The sequence below is a fragment of the Myotis lucifugus genome, unplaced genomic scaffold, assembly GCF_000147115.1.
Source record: "Myotis lucifugus unplaced genomic scaffold, Myoluc2.0 scaffold_33, whole genome shotgun sequence".
NCBI classification, from domain to species: Eukaryota; Metazoa; Chordata; class Mammalia; order Chiroptera; family Vespertilionidae; genus Myotis; species Myotis lucifugus.
In genome coordinates, this window is record NW_005871081.1 from 3,327,052 (window position 1) to 3,350,713 (window position 23,662).

A 23,662-nucleotide genomic window follows, 5' to 3' on the forward strand; every position below is an offset into this window, starting at 1 on the left:
ATCGGGCCTAAGCCAGCAGTCAGACATCCTTAGCGCTACCGCAGAGGCGGGAGAGGCTCCCGCCACCGCCGCTGTGCTCGCCAGCTGTGAGCCCAGCTTCTGGCTGAGCGGCACTCCCTCTGTGGGAGCACACTGATGACCAGGGGGCAGCTTCTGCATTGAGCGTCTCCCCCTGGTGGTCAGTGAGCATCATAGCGACTGCTCATACTGCCTTCAGGCCCAAACTGGCTCTCCAACATCCCCCAAGGGGTCCCAGATTGTGAGAGGGAGCAGGCCAGGCTAAGGGACCCCACCAGTGCACAATCGGGGCCGGGGAGGGACGCAGAAGGTTGCCCAGCCACGGAGGGGCCGTGGGAGGGATCCAGGGCGTGTCCGGCCCATCTCACTCAGTCCCAATCGGCCGAACCCCAGCAGCAAGCTAACATACCAGTCGTAGCATCTGCCCCCTGGTGGTCAGTGCATATCATAGCAACTGGTCAACCTATTGACTGTCTTGACTCCTGGTGGTCAGTGCACGTCATAGTGAGCACTTGAGTGGCCTTAGCATATCATTGGCACACTACGCTTTAATTGGTTGAATGGCCAACCGGACACTTAGCATACTAGGTTTTTATTATATAGACTAGTGTGAATAGTTTCTTTTATTTAGGCCTAGTTGGGAGGAGGACTGTAATGTTTCTGAAACGAGGATTTTAGGTGGTACAGGGACACAGCATTAAATAGGAATGAGCTCTCCAGTGGGCAAGTTACTCTCTTTTCAGTTCTTTCTCAATCTTTGTGATTATGTCAAAGAGAATGTCCTTAGTTTGGTGGTTAGTGATCTCTTACATCTCTAACATTTTGGTAGGGTCCCCAGCTAGGATTTAATACCATTTGTGTTAATAAAGTCATTTCAATGGATAACCTCTATTGCCAAGTATCACTGGTTTTTCCATTTAAAATAGTGTTGGTTGTTTTTTAAAAAAATATGTTTTTACTAGAGGCCCGGTGCACAAAATTTGTGCAAGGGGGTGTGTGTCCCTCAGCCCCACCTGCACCCTCTCCAATCTGGGACTGCTGGCTCCCAACTGCTCACCTGCCTGCCTGCCTTCCTGCCTGATTGCCCCTAACTGCTATTCCCTGCCAGCCTGGTCGCCCCCAACTGCCCTCCCCTGCCAGCCTGGTCGCCACTAACTGTCCTCCCCTACAGGCTTGGTCCCCCCCCCCAACTGTCCTCCCCTGCAGGCCTGGTTGTCCCTAACTGCCCTCCCCTACTGGCCTGGTCACCCCTAACTTCCCTCCCTTGCCAGCCTGGGTCCCCCCCTACTGCCCTCCCCTGCCGGCCATCTTGTGGTGGCCATCTTTGACCACATGGGGGCGGCCACTTTGTGTTGGAGTGATGGTCAATTTGCATATTACTGCTTTATTATATAGGATACTATACCATGGTGATGTCAAAAACGACCACTCTATACTGGTTGATGACTCATATACACTATGATTCAAATTGCCAAACAATTTTGAGCACCTAATGGAATCTGTGTTAATAATTTCTTTAATGAGAGGGTAGAAAACAAAAATGTATAAGCTCTATATTCTTTGATTCAGTGTTTTTACACAAAACTATAACTGGAGCCAGAGGCTGTAAGCCTTACCGCACAGTTTAATAAGGAAGCATAAAAAGAACTGAGTTTCGATATAGAGAATGTGATGAAACAGAGCCTGCACTTATCTATTGCATGATATTAAAAAATAAGAAAAAGGGTGTTGAAATTTACTTACTATTTACCATCAAACTCAAATTGACTATACTTAATCTGTAACATGTCCTTGTAAACTTGAATTTCTAGAGCAACTCACTTGATTTAATGTGGGGAGGGGGAACTGTTTTATTATAAATATTGAAAAGCATGTTTAAATAATTCAAAAGTTCCAAGGACTGTATTTATGAATGCTGGTTGTAATATGCTACGTTTGTTAGAAATTTGTCTTCGAAAGCTGTGCTTGTTCACTTAAAGTTATGGGCCATTTTGCCAGAGTAGGTTGATTTTATCCACCAACCTCTTCACAATTAACTCACCATCTGTGATCCCAGAGTATTCTGTAACTCCATCCAAATGTAATAACATGACCTTCATTGTCAATGAAAGAACAAGATGGCACCTTTAATGGTTTTTTCCAAGATCAGACTATTGCAGAACAAAGATTCAAACCCAGGCAGTTTGACAGTAAGTTTGAATTTTTAACCCTTACACTATATTGCTTCTTCATAAAAATAAAAAAGTGATAAACTAGAGAAAAATATTAACAATCAAATCTGCAGCATGATGCCTAGGGGGAAAAGGGCAAAAATAAAAGAGAATATTTATGGGAATATCCAATGGACTAGTTAGTAAAACACTTTGGCCTAAATTCAAATTTAGTGGACTGATGACAAAATGGGGAGTGAGAAATTAAAAACTGTGTGTAGATTGTATTTTTGAGACTAGTAAGGTCCTTCCTTTCAGCTCTACAATTTAAATTGAAATGATTTAACTTATATAAGATTTTTTCATATAGCAAATGCTTGCTTGTTGGAATCTGATGCTTCTACCAGATGTATAGATGAAAATAACTATGACAGGGAAAGGTATTCCAATTACTTCTTGAAGTACAAAAACTGCCGGAAATTCTGGAATTCTATCATGGTACAGAGAAGATAGAATGGAGTGATACCCCCTACGGCAACAGTAGCAGTTTGTTTTAACCCACCTGCATTTTTTTTGAAAGGCTCTATTTCAATGCAATTAAACCATTGACTGATCAGCATTTGGGGAGAGGAAGGAATATCTCCCCAACTGCTGCCATGAACACAGCACTTTATTTTTTTACTTTTAAACGTGTGGTTTGTGTGGTTTTTTTTTTCATTTTTAAAAATATTTTTTATTATGAACACAGCAGATTTTAAGAGCCATTTAAATATTGTTGAGATCATTCTTTTTTAAATTCAACATAAACAGAAAGATCACTTTTCACCTATCTGAAAGTTTTCTACCTTTAAGACACATATACTTTAATTCTAAGTCAATATTTTTTTGAAATTTATTTATTCAATTGCATTTAACCGTAATTCAAGTGCTACCTAAAAGTCAGTGAATTAATAAATTTTATACCAGATTTCTGAGTCAAGATCACATACAGCCTAAAATTTTCATCAGCTGTGGTGCCTCTAACAAAGCTTCTAATGTCCAAATCCCAAAAAGAATTGCAACATACGCTTCCAAGAAAAAGAATAAAGTATCTGTCCAGTTACTGGTAATCTTAAAAGGACAGGAACAGCTGCCAAAAATCATTAGAGGTTGGTAATCCATGTGTCTTTTTTTGAGGGAAACACTCTGTAATTAATTCTGCATTCACCAGCTGGTGTCACCGCTGCCCTCCTCCCTGTCCCCTAAAAGAAATAAATCAGAAGTAGGAGGATGAAGAGCAGCTTCTGTTGCCAAACTTAAAAAAAAATTGGCATCATTTGCCCAAGCAATATACACAGAAAATGTGTAAGATGAGTAAAAAGTAATTAATTCTACATCATTTAAATTCTGTGTAGTACACATAGAAGGAACCATAAATGTATGGGTTTTAGTTTCAGGCCTCTTGTTAAAGCCCCTTTAATAAGGTAATAAGCCTCCATGGCATGCTAAGCAATCACACATTGACTCATTGAGTAGGTGTTCCCCACAAAGTATTTAGCACTCAATATAATGAAAAATAAGATAATGAAGTTGCTGCTAATGTCTAGATCAGTGCTTTACAACTGGGCACATATTTTGCTCCTTTTACCTTTTGGCAATGTCTGGACACGTTTTTAGTTGTCAAGATGGGGGCGGGGAGGGAGGCTTCCAGCATCTAGGTTGGAGGTCAGGGAGGTGCTAAACATTCTATAATGCATAGGACAGACCCCAAAACAAAGAATGTCAATAGTGCTGAGGTTGAAAAACCCTAATCTAGACCTCTAGATGCTCATGAATTTACCACTTTATATTTTCTATAGATGCTTCTAAAGAGTCAGAAAACATACATACATACATACATACATACATAGTCAGAAAACATTAGTTGGATCAGGATGTGATCCTGGTGGCCAGGCCAGTATTGTTGGCTGGGAGGCCAGGGCTCATTTCTCATACAGGGCTGCCTCTTCAGATGGAAAATACAAACCATAAAAGGCCACTGTGAAACAGGGACAAAATGCCACTCAAATGTGCATTCAAATAAAATTACAAAACCTGGCAACTTCACCCCATGGTCCAAGGACTGGAAACAGAGTGCAACCTTCCCAACATTTGGTAAATGGCATTCATTACTCCATTAATTTAATTATTTTCATTATAAACAAACAAATGCCTATCACCTGGTGATAACTGGCAGATCCAAATAATTTAGCTATCACGTTGCTTCCTAGCATATATATTAAGTAAGGTTGTTTTTGAGGCGATAATTCTCCACTATGGAATATATTCATGAGAAAGCAAATGAAGAGGGGTAGACTAGTTAGCAGCACCAGCTGCACTCATTCATATTTTATCTAACGGCATTGTAAGGTGATTTTGGTTTTTATTCTTAGTGGAACCCAGAGGTAATGTCTGTGCCTATGATGTGTGTACTTTTCGTCCCCATACTTCCTCTCTGTGATCACTCCTGAATATGGACTAATCATATCATAGTAGTTTGATTTTTTCAAAAGGGTTTATAAATATAAATTGTAGGATGTTCATTTTAACTTGAAATCAGAAATAGCATAAAATATTCAAGTTGCTTTTTAAATTTTCATGTTTTCAAAAATAAATTTTATATAAACGTAAAATTTCAACAAAAACCCTGCCCAGACAGTGTTGCTCAATGGACTGAGCATTGTCCCATGCACCAAGAGGTCACCCGGTTCTATTCCCAGTCAGTGCATATGCCTGGATTGCAGGTTCAATCCCCAGCAGTCGATCAACGTTTCTCTCTCTCCCTCTCCATTTCTCTCTCTCTAAAATCAATAAAAAACATATTTTTAAAAAAACCTTTATATCCAAATTCCATTTACATGTTTTCTCCTATATTCTATTATCATCTCAATCTTTATTTCATCATTTTGCTCACATTTGTCATTTATCCTCTGTCATCACAGCACAATCCTTGGTTCAATTGTTATAATCTAAGTGCCACAGTCATTTTTCATAGCAGTGCCTGCATTTTAGACAAGTCCTGAATGATGGGATGAACAGGAGCAAAGGTGTAGATATTTCAGAAAAGATAACATAACAGTGCCATAAACAATGCAGAAGTGAGAAAGCACACACACACGCTTGACACGGTCATGAACATAAGTCAGCTCTCTAACAGGCAAAGTTCCTGGAACTGGGGACAGAAGACATGACCACCTTGTTGAGATGTCATGAGGATTCTTATATGTGATGGAGGAATAAACCAGATGACTTCTAAAGTCCATTGGCAAGCTGAGATTCTTTTATCCTTCTCAATGTGGACTTGAGAAATGTAGGCTGGGGTCAGGCTATGAAAATATTTGACTCCTGGAATGAAAACCTTGCATAATATTGGTAGAGTAATGGAAAGATATTGAAGGTTTGGGCCTGCAGAGTAATGACCAAACTGGTACTAAAGGCATAAATCTGGTAGTGATGTGCAGGAAGGATGATGAGGGGAAGATGACAAATTTAGGGATATCCTGGCATTCCAGAAGTAAGACCTGCCACTGCGGAATAGCAGTGAAAATGGAAGGGAGGGAAGAACACCGTTATTCTGAGAGAAAAGAAGAGATAAGATTTATAGCAGTGAAAATGGAAGGGAGGGAAGAACACTGTTATTCTGAGAGAAAAGAAGAGATAAGATTTGTGATTTAAATGGAAATGATGGAGGAGAGAGAAGACTAATTCCATTGACTCCATTAATGGAATTAGATGATAAGGAAGATGTTTAATTCAAAAACTGAGTTTCCTTCCAGATAAGTTAAATTTGAGATTTGTATTCACTGGACAAATTCCAACACATTCTTCAACTTTAGAATCTATCTCTGAGGTTAAGACCTCCTTGGCTTTCCCCGACCAGACATGATGGCTTTTTCATCATTATAACCATTATACCCAGGACCTCTCTCCACTCTAATATTCATCTTACTAAATCTCTGTTACATTGCCCAGTCTACATTTAATCTTACCCTCTAAGTATCACTTACATAGAAAAGATTGGGGCCTTTCTTTGGCATTTTTTAATCAACTGATTTTGAGAGAGAGAGAGAGAGAGAGAGAGAGACTTGTTGTTCCACTTATTTATACATTCATTGGTTGCTTCTTGTATGCGCCCTGACCGGAGATTGAACCCACAACCTTGGTATATCAGGACGATGCTCTAACCAACTGAGCCACCTGGCCAGGGTGGATATTCTCTGTTATGGCTTGAATTGTATCCCCAGCCACACACACAAAAAATACATATGTTGAAGTACTAGTGTCCAGTGTTCAGAATTTGACCTTAATCTGGAAATAGGCCCATCCTAATCCAATATGACTGATGTTCTTATAAAAGAAAAAATCTGGACACTGAGACAGATATGCACTGAAGATGAAGAAAGAGATCTATAAGCCAAAGAACACCAAAGTAGCAGCCTACCAACCAGAAGCTAGGGGAGAGGTGTGGAACAGTCTCCCTCACCACCCTGCAGACACCTTAATCTTGAACTTCTAGCTCCAGAACTGAGACAATAAATTTCTGTGTTGAAGCCACCCAGTCCATGGTACTTGGTTACATCAGCCTTAGCAGAATAATACACTCATGAAAAATTACATACTGGTATGTTTTCAGAACTTGGGGCATTAAAGAATTGAACTCTCCTGAAACATAATTTTAAATCCATGAGGAAAATACTAGTGTAACAGATAATATGGAAGTATTCATTTAAAGTATTCATTTTTTCATTCATTCAGTAAACAAACAGGAACACATTGCCAGAGGCCTGCTGACCAGCACATTACTTGGATCACATAATTCATACATGTTATTGCCTTCTGAATGGGAAAGAATTTGAGTACCTCCAACATTCTGGCCCAGTTCTTTTTTCTAATATATGGATATCTTCATTAGCTGTGCCAAATAGTTCTATATTTAAGTTTGTTTCCTTGTTTCCTTCATGACTGATTTTGCTTTTATATTTGGAAAATAAGTAATAACTACTTATTTAGCATCCTTGGTATACAACTCTGTACATATTCTATTGAGAAGAAAGGTTGAGAAAATTGCAAAGAAACATATCCATGGATCTAAAAATCATACTATTTATGTTGTTTGAGATGAATAATAATGAAGTTGTATTTAACATAAATCTAGAACAAAGTAGAAAATATACACAAAAATAGAAACATTTTCTGAAATATGTAATGCTCATTTCTCATCTATTTTTTTCCACATCCAGATCCAGTTGACTACCCACAGGAAGGAAAAACCATTGTATTTATAAAACAGATCATTAAATATAATTACAGTTACAAGCAAAACTACTTCAGGTCCGAAAAACCAGGCTCAGAGGCAGATTACCAGACTTAAAGAGGACAGTTAGCAGTTTGAATAGGGCTACTTACCAGGCAGCTGCACTAGGCGAGGGAGTAAGCAGCATGCAGACACCTAAGATGTTTACACTACAGTCAATTATGTTTGAGATAGAAGGAACCAAAACACAAGACATTCTTCCTCTAACAGATATCTGTGCTAGAAGTAAATATCATAAATAATTAAAATAAGTTGGAATTCATTTCAAAAGTTTCAATTGTTTGCTCTATTTGCTACCCAACACTGAATTTCAATAAACAGTTAACACACAATACAATCTTATCATATAACCTCCCTTTATTTATTATATGCTAGAGAACCGGTGTACCAGATCGTGCACTTGGGCGGTGGGGAGGTCCCTCAGCCCAGCCTGCGCCCTCTCGAAGTCCAGGAGCCCTCGGGGGATGTCTGACTGCCACGGAGGCGGGAGAGGCTCTTGCCACCACCACTGTATTCACCAGTCGTGAGCCTGGCTCAGGGCTTCTGGCTGAGTGGTGCTCCCCCTGTGGGAGCCCTGCTCCTCCTGCATTGAGCATCTGCCCCCTTGTGGTCAGTGCATGTCATAGTGACCTGTTGTTCCACCGTTCAGTCGATTTGCATATTAGCCTTTTATTATATAAGATAACTTAACTATATCTGTCCTTCAGGCATCTAAGATTCACAGCAGTTCCATGAAATTTCCCCATCCATCTTAGTGTCATTCTCGGGAATTTCTGCCCTTCTTGGGAATGTCTCTAGCATGCACTGTCTACTCCTGTCTTGCTGGGTCAGACAGTCACACATTGGCTTGTGCTCTGCCTTGCCTTTTTCCCATGCTTATTTCCCTTCTCTTCATTTGATGGTAAGTCCCAGGAAGTCAGAGAACATGTCATGTGCTGTTCCCATCTCATGTGTAGCCCAACAGGCACACAGATACTTTGGATAAAAGGAAGATGGGAAGGAAGAAAGAAAATGGAAGAAAGAATCCTATATAATAAAAGCCTAATATGCTAAGTGTCCGACTGTTCATTTGACCGTTCGACCAGTCGCTATGATGCGTACTGACCACCAGGAGGCAGATACTCCAACCAGTAGGTTAGCTTGATGCTGGGGTCCGGCCGATCGGGACTGGGCGAGATGAGCCAGACACACCCTGGAGCCAACCTCCTGTGGTCCCTCCCGGCCTCTAAAATATTTCTTCTCATTAATTTTCTTTCAATGTGCACGAATCCATGCACTGGGCCTCTAGTTGAAGAATGAAAAAAAGGGAGAGAGAAAGGAAAGAAGGGAGAGGCGGGATGCGGGATGAGGGAGGGGGAGGACATATGCAAGATGGAATTACCCATTACACAGAGTAATTTGAGTCCATTGGCCCAAATCCTAACAAATGCCAGTTCTCTGTCGGCTGGAAGAAGAGTGTCAGAGCATCTGCTGCTAGTCAATGCTGGAAGAAAGAGCTCTTAGTCACTGCAATATCTTCACTTCTGATAATACACACTTTTATTCTGATGCAATCTCATTTGTCTTCTGTGTTTTTACATTGATTGTCCACATCACAGAGTGTGTTATAAGTTTACTGACTTCAATGTATCTGAGACTGAAGAGAATTTCTATGTATATTATAATTTAATAGAATTGTAAAAATATAACAGATTGTCAATAGATTTTTACTAGCCAATTTTCTCCTTGACAAATACCAATTTGTTCAATGGGACTGCCATATTTTATTAAGTCAAGATTTCAAGATTATTAATTCCCCAAATGAATACTTATTGGCAACGTTCTAAAAAACAGAGTCTCAAATTCGTAATGCAGATATAAAAAATTATTTCTGATATCCAAATAACAGATATAGTCTAATTATATATTTACTCACACATATAAATTGATCTTTTCAAGTAAAATGACATGATTTCATTACAATTGTAATTGTACATTTTTACTTATTTGTTATATATATTAGCAATATATAGTGTGTATAGAGAGCATATATAGATTTTAAAATGACTTTCACATGCATCATTTCATTTAATGCTTACTAAATCTGAAGCAGACCAGACAGATTTTATGACGCACACTTCATAAATTAGGACACCATTGCCCTGACATTAAATGACTTGCCCCAGGTCATGTAAAAGTAGGGAGATAGGGAAGAACGAAGAGAGAGAAGGAAGGTCAATGGAAACTCAAAGAAATGTAATATGTTACAAGTTTTATCCTCAGTTTACCTCCTCAGTAACAATATACTCAAAACTGTAATAAATTGTTACCTTGTAAACTAATGGTCCCAGAGCTGTCTTGTCAAGGAATATTTGTATTAAAATGTACAAGTACTTAACTTTTGAAAACTTGTGTTTTCAGTTAATTCATACAATGCCAGTAACTTCAGTTTCTTCTTTAAAGGGGAAGAGGAGACAGGAGAGCCATTACCTAGTACATTTACTTTGAATCCCATAAATAGTGTTCCTGTTGTTCCTTTTACATACTGTCCATTTAGGAGATAGCTTTTGTAAATTTTCAACAAAGCATTTGGACTTTGGGTAAAAGTTAGATTTTTGCCCTGATATACACTGTGTGTGATTTTTGCATACAGCTTATTTTGGCCAAGTGCCTCTTATTTATACTGTTATTTACACTGTTGAAATTTGTGTATCACAGCCAGTTAAACATAAATGTGCTTATATATGCAGTACTTTTATCCAAGCAAGAAAACAACTAAGTTCAATTAAATCCGTAGATAAGAAGGACCGAAGGAAGGAAGGAAAAGAGGGAAACAGGAAGAAAAGAAGAAAGGAAGGGAAGAGATAAACAGAGTTCTATCCTACAGAAAAAGTCACCAGCCTGGTTTATAAAGCAGGTTGCATTCCAAAGAGAGAACTGGCTTCCTTACATTGTCATTGGTGTGTTACAAATTGTTATTGGCCACTGACCTGGAGCCATCTGCTATGCGAGATTAAACTATTCTGTGCTCACCTGTGTGAAATCTGGACTTCTTGCCTCTGGTAAGATGATCATGTTGCAGACCTAAGAAATGTATTATGCTACTGATCTCTTGAAAATATGAAAATATCTAAGCAATAGGATTTCTTTTTTTCTATTTTCTTAAACACTTTTAAAGCAGCATGTATTCCAAGATATTTAGGGATGGTGTTGCTTTTATTAAGTGTGTCAGTTTCAGGACACATCATTAAATGTATGTCCATCCTTTGGTCTGATATTTTTAATGCTATTAAATTGTCTTGGAAAATTAAAGTAATCATTGAATTTGTAAAGAATCTTGAATTCTGACATTCTTTTTTCTTAACAAGAACCCCCTCCACTATAATTCCTGCTTCTGTAAATCAAGACTGTCCTGAGCTAAGTAAGTTGGAACTCTAAAGAAGACCACATAATCATGATGGCTCGTGATTTTGCACAACATTTTTTACATATCTATCCTTAGAAGTTACTTTTTCCTTTGTTTTGACCTTAACCCTTTTCAAGTAGCAATTATTTATATGGAAAACAGGTACAGTTGTCTTAGTCACATTACACATGGTGAATGGAAGCTATAATTTAGGATGAAGAAATACCTCTCTGTTCAAGAAGTGGAGAAATGCTTGGAGCAGGAGATTTAAGATTCCCAGGATGTCCCTATTCGGGGCTGTGAATTTTTCCTACATCTCTCGAAAGAGATAATACTGAAAAGACTCTAATGAATGACCACCTAAACCCAGGACATCTCCTGTTTCTATTTGAAACTTATTTGATGGTGAGCTCCCTATGTGTTAAATTTTTTCCTTCCCTTGAATTTATTAGAGCCCAAATTTATATTAAACTATTAAACACATGAAATATGCCTTAATACAGTTTGGTCCCACCCCTCCCACTGCTCCAAGGTTGACTACACAGAGATAACAAATAGGTAACATGAAAGGAACAACATTCTCTCTACCCTTTTCCAGGGTATATCTTTCCCAGGATAAACTTTTCACATTGGTCTTTCTGAGATTTAACCATTCCGGTTTATTTCCTTTAGTATATATTCCAGTTTGTCAAATCCTTAATTATATATGACTCCCCAAAATGATCACACTATTTTAAATGTAAACTCAACTACTCAGGATATTCAACATTAAGTTTCAATGTCAGTAGCATATCTGCATGTATTATGGTGGCATTGGGCATATTACATTGAGCATTCGTCAACTACCACCCACATATTTATTCCAAATATTCTATTATCAAGACATATCTTAGACATTTTGAACCTGTGCTATTGATACTTTGAATCTATCAACAAAGCTTACAATTCTCCCTAATAAATTCCACCTTATTCTTAGATCAAAATGTCAATCTATTATAAACTTCAAAATGTTGATCTAAATCATCTAGAGTATTCATATTAATGACCCCACCCTTCCCTCCCAGGTATACACCATACATACATAAATACACATATTCATCTAGAAGGCATGCCAGGACTTGAATACTGTTATGAATCGTAATATAAATATCTGATATGCAGATGGTCTTAGGCGACCCCTGTGAAAGGGTTGTTCGACCGCCAAAGGGGTTGTGACCCACAGGTTGAGAACCGCTGATCTAGAGTATTCATATTAATGACCCTGCCCTTCCCTCCCAGGTATACACCATATATACATAAATACACATATTCATCTAGAAGGCATGCCAGGACTTGACTGAGGAGCATTATTCATATTATACCCAAGTTAAAAACTAAAATCCCAAAGCTCAGTAATAGCAGAATGGATAAATACATTCTGAAAGAAATGTGTCCAGCAATGAAACTGAATAAGCTACAACTCATGCAACAATTATTGATAATTCCATTTACATTAGGTTGACCATCAGACTGAACAAAACCACAGTGTTAGCGATGCATATATGATAAAGCTATACAGAAAAGCAGAAGAAACCAGTACCTAAAAAATGGCAGTGGGTAGTGGAGTTGCTTATAATAGTTTATTTCCTGATACATGTATTTACCTTATAGTTAAGTGTGCATTTATATGCATTTTTCTCTATGAGTGTTATAATTCTCACTTTTAAAAGATTAAAATTCAATTAAAAGAATTCATTATTGTCCTTGTGTAACCCACAAACATTCTAGTTCAGAGGTAATGACAAGAGGGATGTTTCAGGTGCTGATTGATCATGGCATTAGTCCCGTTCTCTTCTCATTCAACTTATGCTGTATCTTGTGATAGCTTTATGTACAGGCCAGTTTCTGTCATGACAGTGTCATGGCCACAGTAGGACAGTGTGGAAAGACAGAGAGAGATAGAGAGACTCTCAATAAGGGAAGAAAAGTCCTGAGCCACACTCAGTTGGATCACATGACCAAGTGGGATTTACCCCTGGGATGAAAGGATATTTCAATATATGAAAATCAATTAATTTATACTCCACATTAACAGAAAGACTAATATTCACATGATTATCTCAATTGACACAGAAAAAAATCATATGACAAAATTCAACACCCTGTTGTGATAAATATGTTCAAGAAGCTAGGAATAAAAGAAAATTACCTCAACATAATAAAGATTATATTAAAGGCCAGAACTAACATCATACTCAGTACTGAAAAACTAGAAGCTTTTCCTCTAAAATCAGGAACAAATCAAGGATGTCAATTCTTACTACTTCTATCGACATAGTACTGAAAGTACTGAAAGTCCTAGCCAAAGCAATCAGGCAAGGAAAAAAATCAAAGTCATCCAAATTGGAAAGGAAGAAGTAAAATCATCTATTTTGTCTTATATGTAGAAAACCCTATATTACACACACACACACACACACACACACACACACAAAATAACTGTTAGAATAGTTGTGTTTAGTATATACTATTAATAAACAATCTTAAAAAGAAATTAATAAAATAATCCAATTTGTAATATATATCATTAAAAAAATACTTGGGAATACATTTAACCAAGGAAGCAAATTACCTGTATGCTGAAACTACAAAATATTAATGACAGAAATTAAAGAAGATAAATGAAAACATGGCCTGTGTGGATGAATTAAAAGACTTAATAAGATACACATATTGCCCAAAGTGATCTGCAGATTCAATGCAATCTCTATCAAAATCACAATGGCTTTTTTTTCCCCAAAAAAGTTTAACCTAATCTGATTTCACTTAAAAGAGCTACATTTTGTTTTTAATTTCCTCACCTATGTTAAGGTCTAATCCAAGATTCTAAACTGTTTTCTTTTTTAAAACTCATTCCCTTTGATGCAGAGGTTGGGGACCAGAATCTTGATGGATACACCCACTTTTATATCATCTTTACTGTTTATATCAACAATCCTAAACAGAAGTTGACCACTGCCTTGCTCTTCTTACTCTAGGCATGACAAAAATAATCCTGTTTATTCTCTTTAGCACTTTTTAATACCTGCACTCATGATAAGATTTAGTTCTGACATTCTTCTTATGGGTGGGTTCACATTACTCTTTTTTCTTACTTTGCTTGGACATTTGCCCAAATCTCCACCTGGTACACATGTCCTGACGAAATGTCATCTCACCGGTGGCCCTGGGGAGTGACATGACATTTCTATGTGACTTTTTCTTAATAACGTGTGACTGCAAAGTCATCATGTTGCTTTTAAAGCCTCCCATTTTCTTTTTGTCATTTCTGAATTTACAATTTCTGTCCACTGGGATATAATGATCTTTCCTCCTAACATTTCAAAATCCACTCTGCTATGAGCTACTGAGGCGGGTAACAATAGCTGATGTTTACAGAGCTTCTGCTCAGCGATGAGCCCTGAGCTAATCACATATAGACAATTGCACCTCATTGAATCCCACATTTAACCTACCAGGCAGGCACTTTGCTCACTCATGTCACAGATGAGTCCAGAAAGGTTTCTGTCATGTATTCATGGTCCCAGAGAAGTAAGCAGCAGGATTGGAACTCCAAGCAATGCTTGTCCAGCAGTGCTGGTCCACCTCAAGCTCACCCTCTCACTGACCATTTACACTGCATTACAATTTCCCACGCCAGTGCTTCTGTTGCCCATCTATATTAAGAAAACGGGTTACCATCCTTATTTGGATTCTTATCTATCTGTAGCTTTAGCAAGCCTTTTCCTAAGAAATAACATGTCTTAGGTTTATTCCAGAAAACTGTTGTTTTACACTGAAAGAGCAAGCTAAAACCTAAATAAATAGCAAGCTATATATTTTCTCAGTATTCTGTTCTAATAAAGTTATTTGTTTCTTGTGCCAAAGTTCTTTTGTCTTGCTCTTGCATTTAATTTTAAATCAGTGAAATAAATGTAAAGTTAATGACTTGCCATTCCAAATCGTAAAGATAAAAGGCATATTAATAGACTTTTTGAAAGAAGATTTCAGAGCTCATGAAGCGATGTCTACCCAGGGACTCCCAACCACATATTACTGAGCTGCTTATAACCAAGAATCTAAATTAGAAAGAAAATGAGTAAGCCTGAATAAGACTTTATCATTCTTAAAGGAACTATTTAATATTTTAAATGCGTTCATTAAAGGCATGCAGTTCCACATGCTAGAGGCTTTAACCTCCCAAGTTTATTTTTAAAACACCAACTAATTCCAGTAATAAAAATGAAAAAGAATGCATCCAATGTTTATTTATAAAAATAAAATATTCAAATGCCTATTTTTATGTAAAATTCAGTTCAGCTTGTGAGAACTTGGACATCAAACTCACCCTAACTCCTATCTTCAATCACATTTTACTAACAAAAAATGTCCATAGTGATTTTTATGAGGATTTACCTAATTTATTTTACTTGTATTAGTTACTTCTAATAATGTCTTTTATGGTAATTATTCATGGATAAATGAGAAGCATCAAAAACTTAAGGAATAAATAAAAGGTATCAACCATTTGAATGAAGTATAGGTTCTACCTTCATTTTTTGCTTCTTTAAATTCAGTAAATCTACAACTTGTTTTATGTCCAGTTTATTTACCAAAGTCAGTTTCCACATAAATTTCACTGAACTTCACCTTTAGTCCCATTGTTCCTCGTATCAGGCTCAGCAAATACTCTTTGTAAAGGTCAAGACAGTAAATATTTTGAGCAATCAGGGCCATGGGGTCTGGGTAAGTCACACATTCTTTGTTTTGAGTTTTGTTTGGTATCCTTTAAAAATGTGAATAGTGCAGTTTCACTTATAGCAGTGGTTCTCAACCTTCCTAAAGCCGCGACCCTTTAATACAGTTCCTCATGTTGTGGTGACCCCCAATTTCATTGTTACAAATTGAACATAATCAAAGCATAGTGATTAATCACAAAAACAATATGTAATTATATATGTGTTTTCCGATGATCTAGGCGACCCCTGTAAAAGGGTCATTCGACCCCCAAAGGGGTCGCGACCCACAGGTTGAGAACCACTGACTTATGGGCAGTACACAAATGGGCTACAGGTTGATTTGGCCCTTGGGCTATGGTTTGTGGCCCCAGGCTGTAATGGTATTCTATATGGCACTTGTTAAAAAAAAACAAACACATTTTTTTATCTCTTAAAAAGAGAGAACCTGGAATTTTGCTCAGTGATAAGAGCACAGAATTAATAATCAGACCTCTATGCAAATCCTGATCTACCCTAAGCTAGCAGTGTAACTTTGAATAAATTATTCAGCCTCTCTGGGTTTTCTTTTCCTTATCTGTAAATTAAACAGAGGATTTTCATAGGAGGCAGAAAGAGATGAAGAGTCAGAGGAATCAATAGGGTAGGATCTGGGGAAATGGAAGAGAGAAGAGATTCAATAAAAAGTGTGGACCCTGAGGAGGAAGATTCATTTGACATTGTGGACAATGAGAAAGAAGATACCTACCAAGAAGGGCTCCTTGTGACTAACTGGGGTCAAATTTAAAAACAGCATCTGCACTTCCGGGAGAAGCCTGCACTGAGCTCCCTGCCCGCACAGTGCTCCTGCCATGTGAGTAGCCCTTCAAAAGGAGTTGCTGGAATTGTATTTCAATCAAAAGGATTGAAATCAATTAAAACTTCACAGCTATATCCCCATTAACATCTTCATGGACCAGAGTAGCTATATTCTGACCAATCAGAACAGTGCCTTTTGGACCAATCAACCTGGAAGGATTTGGAGTCCTCATTTGCATGAGGACGGACCAATCAGGGACCAGGGGTGAGGACTTCTCTCTATATAAGTCAGCTCCCCTCTGGCTCTGGGAGTGCTTCCACTGAAGACAGAAAACTGGGTTTCCCCCCTGGAGCTGAAACACTGAAGACATCTTGGCAGACCAGAGTGGAGAAGAGCAGGGCAGAGCACAGCAGACACCTACAGACCACAGCTGTCTAGCCAGAGAGAGGTCTCCCCCCAGTACCACTATAGCTGTGCTGCTTCATAATTGAGCTGTAATAGATTGAGCTTCTCCACTGGCACTGTTCTCACAGCCATGATGTATCATAATTGAGATGTTTGCACTGAGTAACTTTCTTCTTTACTGCACCCAAGATTAGAGATTCCTATCAGTGTTAAACTGGCACCAATAACCATCAGTGACAATGTGAACCTTGAGAAGGAATTGATTTGCTGGGATGAACTCCCCATGGCCAAACAAAGGCCCACATTCTATATAATAAAACCCTAATATGCAAATTGACTGAACGGCAGAATAACCGGTCGCTATGATGCACAATGACCACCAGGGGGCAGACGCTCAACGCCAGAGCTGCTCCCTGGTGGTCAGTGCACTCCCACAAGGGGAGCATGGTTCAGTCAGAAGCCAGGCTCATGCCTGGCGAGCGCAGGGGCAGTGGCGTGAGCTTCTCCCACCTCTGCTGCAAGCAGGCGGTAAGGAATGAGGGGTCCCAGACTGTGAGAGGGATGTCTGACTGCTGGCTTAGGCCCGATCCCCCTGGTGGGATCGGGCCTAAACCAGCAGGTGGACATCCCCCGAGGGGTCCCAGGCTGTGAGAGGGCACAGGCTGGGCTGAGGCACCCCCCTTCCAGTGCACAAATGCTGTGCACCATACCTCTAGTTTATGAATAATAGTCTAGTGGCCATTTGCTGACAGGGCTCATCATGTATTCTGTATACCAGGAAAAACCTCTCCCTCACTGTGCCCGGCTTGTTTATACAGTCTGAGTCAACCACTGCAGGGGAGCCCTGGTTTCATTTCATCTTTCTACCAAGTAACTAAGGCCTGCCCTGTCTAACCATAACTGTACAAACTGTATCTCCATTTGTATCTACACTGACAAATCAGAACTGCACAATTTGGCAACCTATTCACATAAAATTGGGAACTTGGGCAGGAACTTTCTCTATAAAAGATGGCCTCCCCTTTGTTTCAGTGGAACCCCGTTTAAGTTGCTACCTGAAACTGTGCCTTCTGGGCTGCCTTTTGCTCGAGTAAATGCTTTTTATTCTTTATTACACTCTAAAATTACTTCTGGTGTACAAAAGTGAGATGAAGGCTCCAAGTGGTCACAGCATAGGGAACTATGGGGCAAAATATCTCCAAAGGATATTTTTCGGGCCCCTGAGGCAACTTGCCTTTTACCTATGCAATGCTTATATCCATTCATATAACATCTACCAGCGGTTCTCAACCTGTGGGTCGCGAACAATGAAAATATATCCTGCATATCAGATATTTACATTACGATTCATAACAGTAGCAAAATTACAGTTATGAAGTAGCAATGAAAATAATTTTATGGTTGGGGGTCACCACAACATGAGGAACTGTATTAAAGGGTCGTGGCATTAGGAAGGTTGAGAACCACTGAATCAACCTAGAGATGAGTAAGGAACTAATAATTACAGCACAGGGTAAAGTCAGATATTCAAACACAGTAGGGAACACTGAACATTAAGCACAAGATGTTTGTGGTATAAAAGAGACCCAAAAAGGGACAACCATGGGACATGGGTGTTTGGAGAAAGATGGTCTGCCTTTGACTCCAGGTGAGCAAAGTGAGAAAAAGCACATCTACAGCTCATAGGAGCACCAATACAGTCTCCGAGTTAAGAAATGCTAAATTCTATTGGAGGACTCCAAGCAACTCGGTGTTGTCCAAGGCAGGGATGTAGGTCAGGATAGCTGAGGGGAGGCTGGAGGGTGGGGACAAGGAGGACAAGGTAGGATCTGCAGAGGAGCATGCACTGTGTGATAAGGGTAACGGGAAATCACTGAAGTCTTTTCCACAAGAATCCTCGGCCAATTTGCAGTTAAGATAAATCACTCTGGCAACTCTAAGACTGGATGTGAAGGGAAGACTAGAGCAGGAAGATGAATCAGGAACTGAGCCCTTACCCCTGGCAGGGGGTGATGAAGAGTTGACCAAGGTCAGTCATAAAAGGTCAGAGGAGAGAAGACTAATCTCAGCAATATTTATAAGATAAATTGTAAAGACTTGATGACTGATGCAAAATGGAAAGTGGGGGAGGGAAAAGGAAGAGCAAATAAATGAAAAGACTGTGGTGGATGGTTCTTCTACTACTTGGGGAGGAAAGAAAAGAAGTAAAAAAAAAACAAAACAAAAACAGGAATAACAGAGGCAGACTTGAAGACAGTAACAGAGATTATGAACTCCAGTTTGGATAAATGAAATCAGACTTGGTATGGAACACACAGTTAAAGTGTCCTGCAGGCAGATACAGGTCTAAAAATATCCTAAAAACTCAGGATTGGAGATGCAGGTCTGGAGCTCAGCCACAGGCATATAGAGAACAAAGGAGAAACTTGGTGCAGTGTGGAAGCAGGAGAAGCGAGGCCAAAGGAGAGAGCATGGGAGAACCAATCTGAGGATCTGGACAAGAGCAGAAAAGCCAAACGAGACAGAAAGGAACCAGAGGTAGCTAGGGGGTGAGATGTCAGCTTTCAAATGCTGCTCAGTGAGGGGACGGAAGAGTGAGAAAACTAGTTCAGCAGCATCCTCTGAATAGAAGCTGGCTTACAAAGCCTGAGGAATGAACTCTAAGGAAGTAGAGTGAGTGTAAGCACTCTACTCCCAGCTTCTTTCATATTCACAGAAATAAACACATTACAGAAAATAAAAAGACTAGGTCATTTAAAATAGTTCCTTTAACACAATTATATACAGTACAAAGTATTATACTCCAGTGTGGTATATAAAATAAATCAGTTGATATAATTCCTCCACTTAAAGTTTACAGTCTATCTGAAAATAACATCATTTTGTCTGTGTATACTTTTAGTTACAGTTAGATAATGTGAATCTAAACTTCCTTGGAACCAATGACCTGCTTTATTGTCGTGTCCTTAATTGCTGTAATCAAACATGAGATTAACCAAATAAGAACATCTTTGCCGATTCCATATAAAGTAGGAGAGGTGCATCTATCTGGAGGGAGGAGACTGTAAACTCTTGGATGGTCATCTCACTGTGGATCTCAAATGCAGTACTTATGAAATTCACTCAGGGCTCGATGAGAGAGACTCCTATGTTCCATTTCAGACTCTGACTCTGTAGGCCTGGGGTAGGCTGAGGAAATCCACTCTTACGGGTACCTCTGGGGCATGCAGAATTGGCAGCCCAGGGAGCACCCTGCCCTAGTCCTTAGAGATGTGCATTCTCCTTTTCTAAGTCAAGTTATTGTGACCTTGAATGACTGCTCATTCTCAGGAAATGTCACGACAGAGCTGTTAATACATTTTCATCATTTTATCATCTAAAAATTATTGGCACATTCCCTTTAAAAAGGTCCCTGATTAAAAGAGGCCAGTTGAATAGAAATGCTTGATTTAAATGAACTCATTAGTTTAATAGATCCTAAAAGCAATGACTGAATCCTTACTGAGGGCCACGTTCTGGGCAAGTGTTTGGCATACGAAGGTGAAAATAAACAGAGTTGGGGTGGTAAACATACAATGTGATGATCATCTATGAAGAGCATCTAATTTTGCTGGGGGATAGGGGAGGGAGGAGGGCTTCCATACAAAGGAGAAGAAACCGATTTCCATGATCTGAAATGGGGAATGCGGAATGAATGACCATGCCCACCTGCATCCTCCCAAGACCAGTTGTATCAAGAGAGATCTTAGGTGGAAAAGCAATTTATGAAATGGTCAAGTGTGGTTACTATGAGCTTCTCAGTTTCTATGGGTGAAGACACTTTACTTCCTATAACTGCTTCCTCACCTCAATGCACTTCAGGCAAAAATCATCTTTTTTTATGCCTGAATTGTTTTTAAACCCACATGGGTAAACTGGATGCATTTTTAATCTTTCCTGTTCAATTGATATGCTCACTTTTTTGCACTCTGGAACTCCTACAGAACAATGTATTATTCTTAGTACAGAGAAGAATAGAACAAAGGAGTGGCCAGAAGGAGAACCCCATGGGAAAGGGGTGAGGTGAGGAGTGAGAAGACCACCGGTGTAAAAACTTACCACCTACCAAAGGATTCACCTGTGGGCCTTCCATTCAGGGAAATAACCAAACCCCCTACCTTCCCACACATCTAACACTCCTGTTCCCAGGGAAGACGAAGGACCTTGCCAAGATCTAGCTCTGTGGTCTTGAAAAAATGGCCTAAATCATCTGGACCTCATTCTCTTCATTTGTAGTAATGGGAGCTGGAAAGATCACTCCACACGTTCCTCTTCACCCTGACGTTTTCTCATTCTAGGAACGTGTGCTGTCATTGGCCCAGATTTGCCCTGGCCATACGGTCCCAGAAAGGCAGCTATATTGAGCTGAACATTTCAAGTGCTCAGCTAACCAACCACAGTCTCAAGTTTAAAGAAGGATCATTTTCAAATATCCCAGTTCCAATGCAATGTCTTTTCTCACTTATGCAAGTGTTTGAACACATTTAATGATCTGCAAGTTACCAGATACATAAAGATACACACACATATTATGTGCATTATATGTATTATGCTTTTACTCAACAGATTTTGTTTTCTGATTTCTTAAGGAGCAGGACATGTTTCTATTTTTATTTAATCTCCTTCAAGAAGATCCATGTTCTGCACGGGGTTCATATTTAGTGTGCATTCTCCTTTATCTGCAGGCAGACTGACTTACCCACAGATCACATTAACAGCCTGCCACAGCAGCTACTGGAGTTTGTATCTTCACGCATTCTCACATCGGAGGGGGGAAAAATCTTTCAAGTATTAATTGCACAAGCAAAGTAAAATACTTCCACTATCTTAGCATACACTGAATAAATCATTTCACTCCCCCAGTTCTTGTAGGACACAGATAAAATCAAACATAGCACCATGCCCTCGAGATGAAATTGTATTGATTAATCTTATTTTCCTTGAATAAGCAAATATCACATTCTGGATGATTTTTATAGGGACTAATACATCCATGAGGCATATTAATACTGTTTTCTAAGCAGTGCCATATATGCCGGTTTCAAAGAAGCCCATCAAATATAAGTCTCATCTGCTCACCTAGGTGGATCACAGGTGATGAGGAGCCACAGCTGCTGTTAATGTTAAGTATATGTCACAGACACTTGTGTAATTTTAATAAACGAAACATCTTCATACAGACAGACTTTTTTGTTGTTGTAGTTATTGCAGGAGCCTTAATTCAGGATGACAAGTGACCTTCAAAAAGACTTTAACACTATTAAGAGCAAAATTGATTTGGGCGGTTATCCCATAGAGAGGAGCTTGAGGGTGCAGGCAGGTGCTTGCCCCCTCCTCCCTCCTGGCGCTTTGATTTCAGGCGCTCATGGATGACTTCAGCGTCTCCTGTTCTTCGTGTTAATTCTAAGTGAAAATCACTAAGCGATGCACGGATAGGCTGCAGGGGCTTCATAAACACCCCCAGCCCAGGGCAATCATGCACAGGACATTTGACCCTTCCCCTGAACCGAGATCCCAGACATTTCCGAGGTCCTCAAAGAAAGCCCGCGGCTCAAAGAGGACGAGCGCTTTCTGGGCTCAGGCACTTGGCAGGACAAGGACCGCCTTTCGCACCTGCCTTTCGCACCTGCCTTTTCTGCTCACGGACTCCTCTGGCCAACTCAGAGCAGCTAAGTTTTACCTGGCCAGTTTAGCAAAACACCGTCCCTCCTCCTCCAATGGCTAGATCATTCTTCTAAATGGCAAACGATTAACACATAATTTAAATGTATTTGGCTCCCTCCCCCAAAACAGAGATCTAGCCGGGGGCAGTAACTACAGCTTTTCCATAAATGATAGAAATGCTAAGAGAACTTGATGGAAATCATCTTCATTACTTTCAGGGGCATAAAAGGCACCAATTAAACCCAGCACTTCCACCGACCTACTTGGTTTTACCCAGCTAGGGAGGATGGGGGGGTGTGTGGGGTGGGGGGAGGCGGGGAGCGGGAGCCCTGAATGAAGAGCCTCCGGTGGGTACCGAGCCGCCTACTTGGTCCAACACGTAGTCGCCGGGCTCCCAGACAATGGGGCTGACATTGTCCGGCGGGGGTCGCGGTCAGGGGTCAGTAGATCACTAGGAGAGGCAGCAGCCACGGAGCCCTCCTCCACCCCCTACATCTTTGTTCTCTGAAGTAGTCGCTCCTTTCCATGCCCGAAGAAAAAGGAACAAGGAACGATTCCCCTACCCCCCGCCGCCCGCACAGAGGCTGTAGAGGTGGCCACTCCGTTTCCCCATCTCCCTTAGCAACCGGAGGCTTCCCGGTCCCTCCGAACTGCCAGCCTCGCCCCCTCCGCTGGGCTAGATCCGGAGTTCAGCGGGTTTCTGCTCTCCGCTCCCATTCACACGCCTCCCCGCGCCCCTTTCCGGGAAAGGGACCTCCAGCCGCCTCCCACGCCCCCTCTCCGCGCCGGGACTCCGGACGGCACCCCGGGCACCAGCGACACAGGTGCGAGCACTCCGCACCCTCCGGGAGCCGCCGGCGCCGCGGGGTGGGAGAGCGGTGCTCCCCGCCGACCTCCGGACCCGGAGGCGAGGCTGCTCGGCCACCTGCCCGGCGCTGGGGACCGCGCACGGCGCCCTCCTCGCTCCTACCTGCGGCGGAAGGGTCCGCGGGAGCCCGGAGCTGCGGGCCGCGCCTTCGCGGAGGGTCCGTCCCGGGGGCGCCCGGAGAGCGGTCCGCGGCTGAGCCGGGCCGCGGGGCGCGGGGCGCGGGGCGGGCAGGTCCTCTGCGCCCGGGG

At 40.6% G+C, this 23,662-nt stretch overlaps 1 protein-coding gene across 1 annotated transcript in view; it reads right to left on the reverse strand.

The window, feature by feature from the left end:
* Positions 1 to 23,577, reverse strand: part of MYO16 (myosin XVI) — a 524,958-nt gene extending 501,381 nt beyond the window's left edge. The window contains exon 1 of the mRNA XM_023752474.1: positions 23,517 to 23,577. The gene's annotated coding sequence lies outside the window, so the exon portion shown is untranslated. The remainder of the gene's footprint in view (positions 1 to 23,516) is intronic.
* Positions 23,578 to 23,662: the final 85 nt, after the last annotated feature.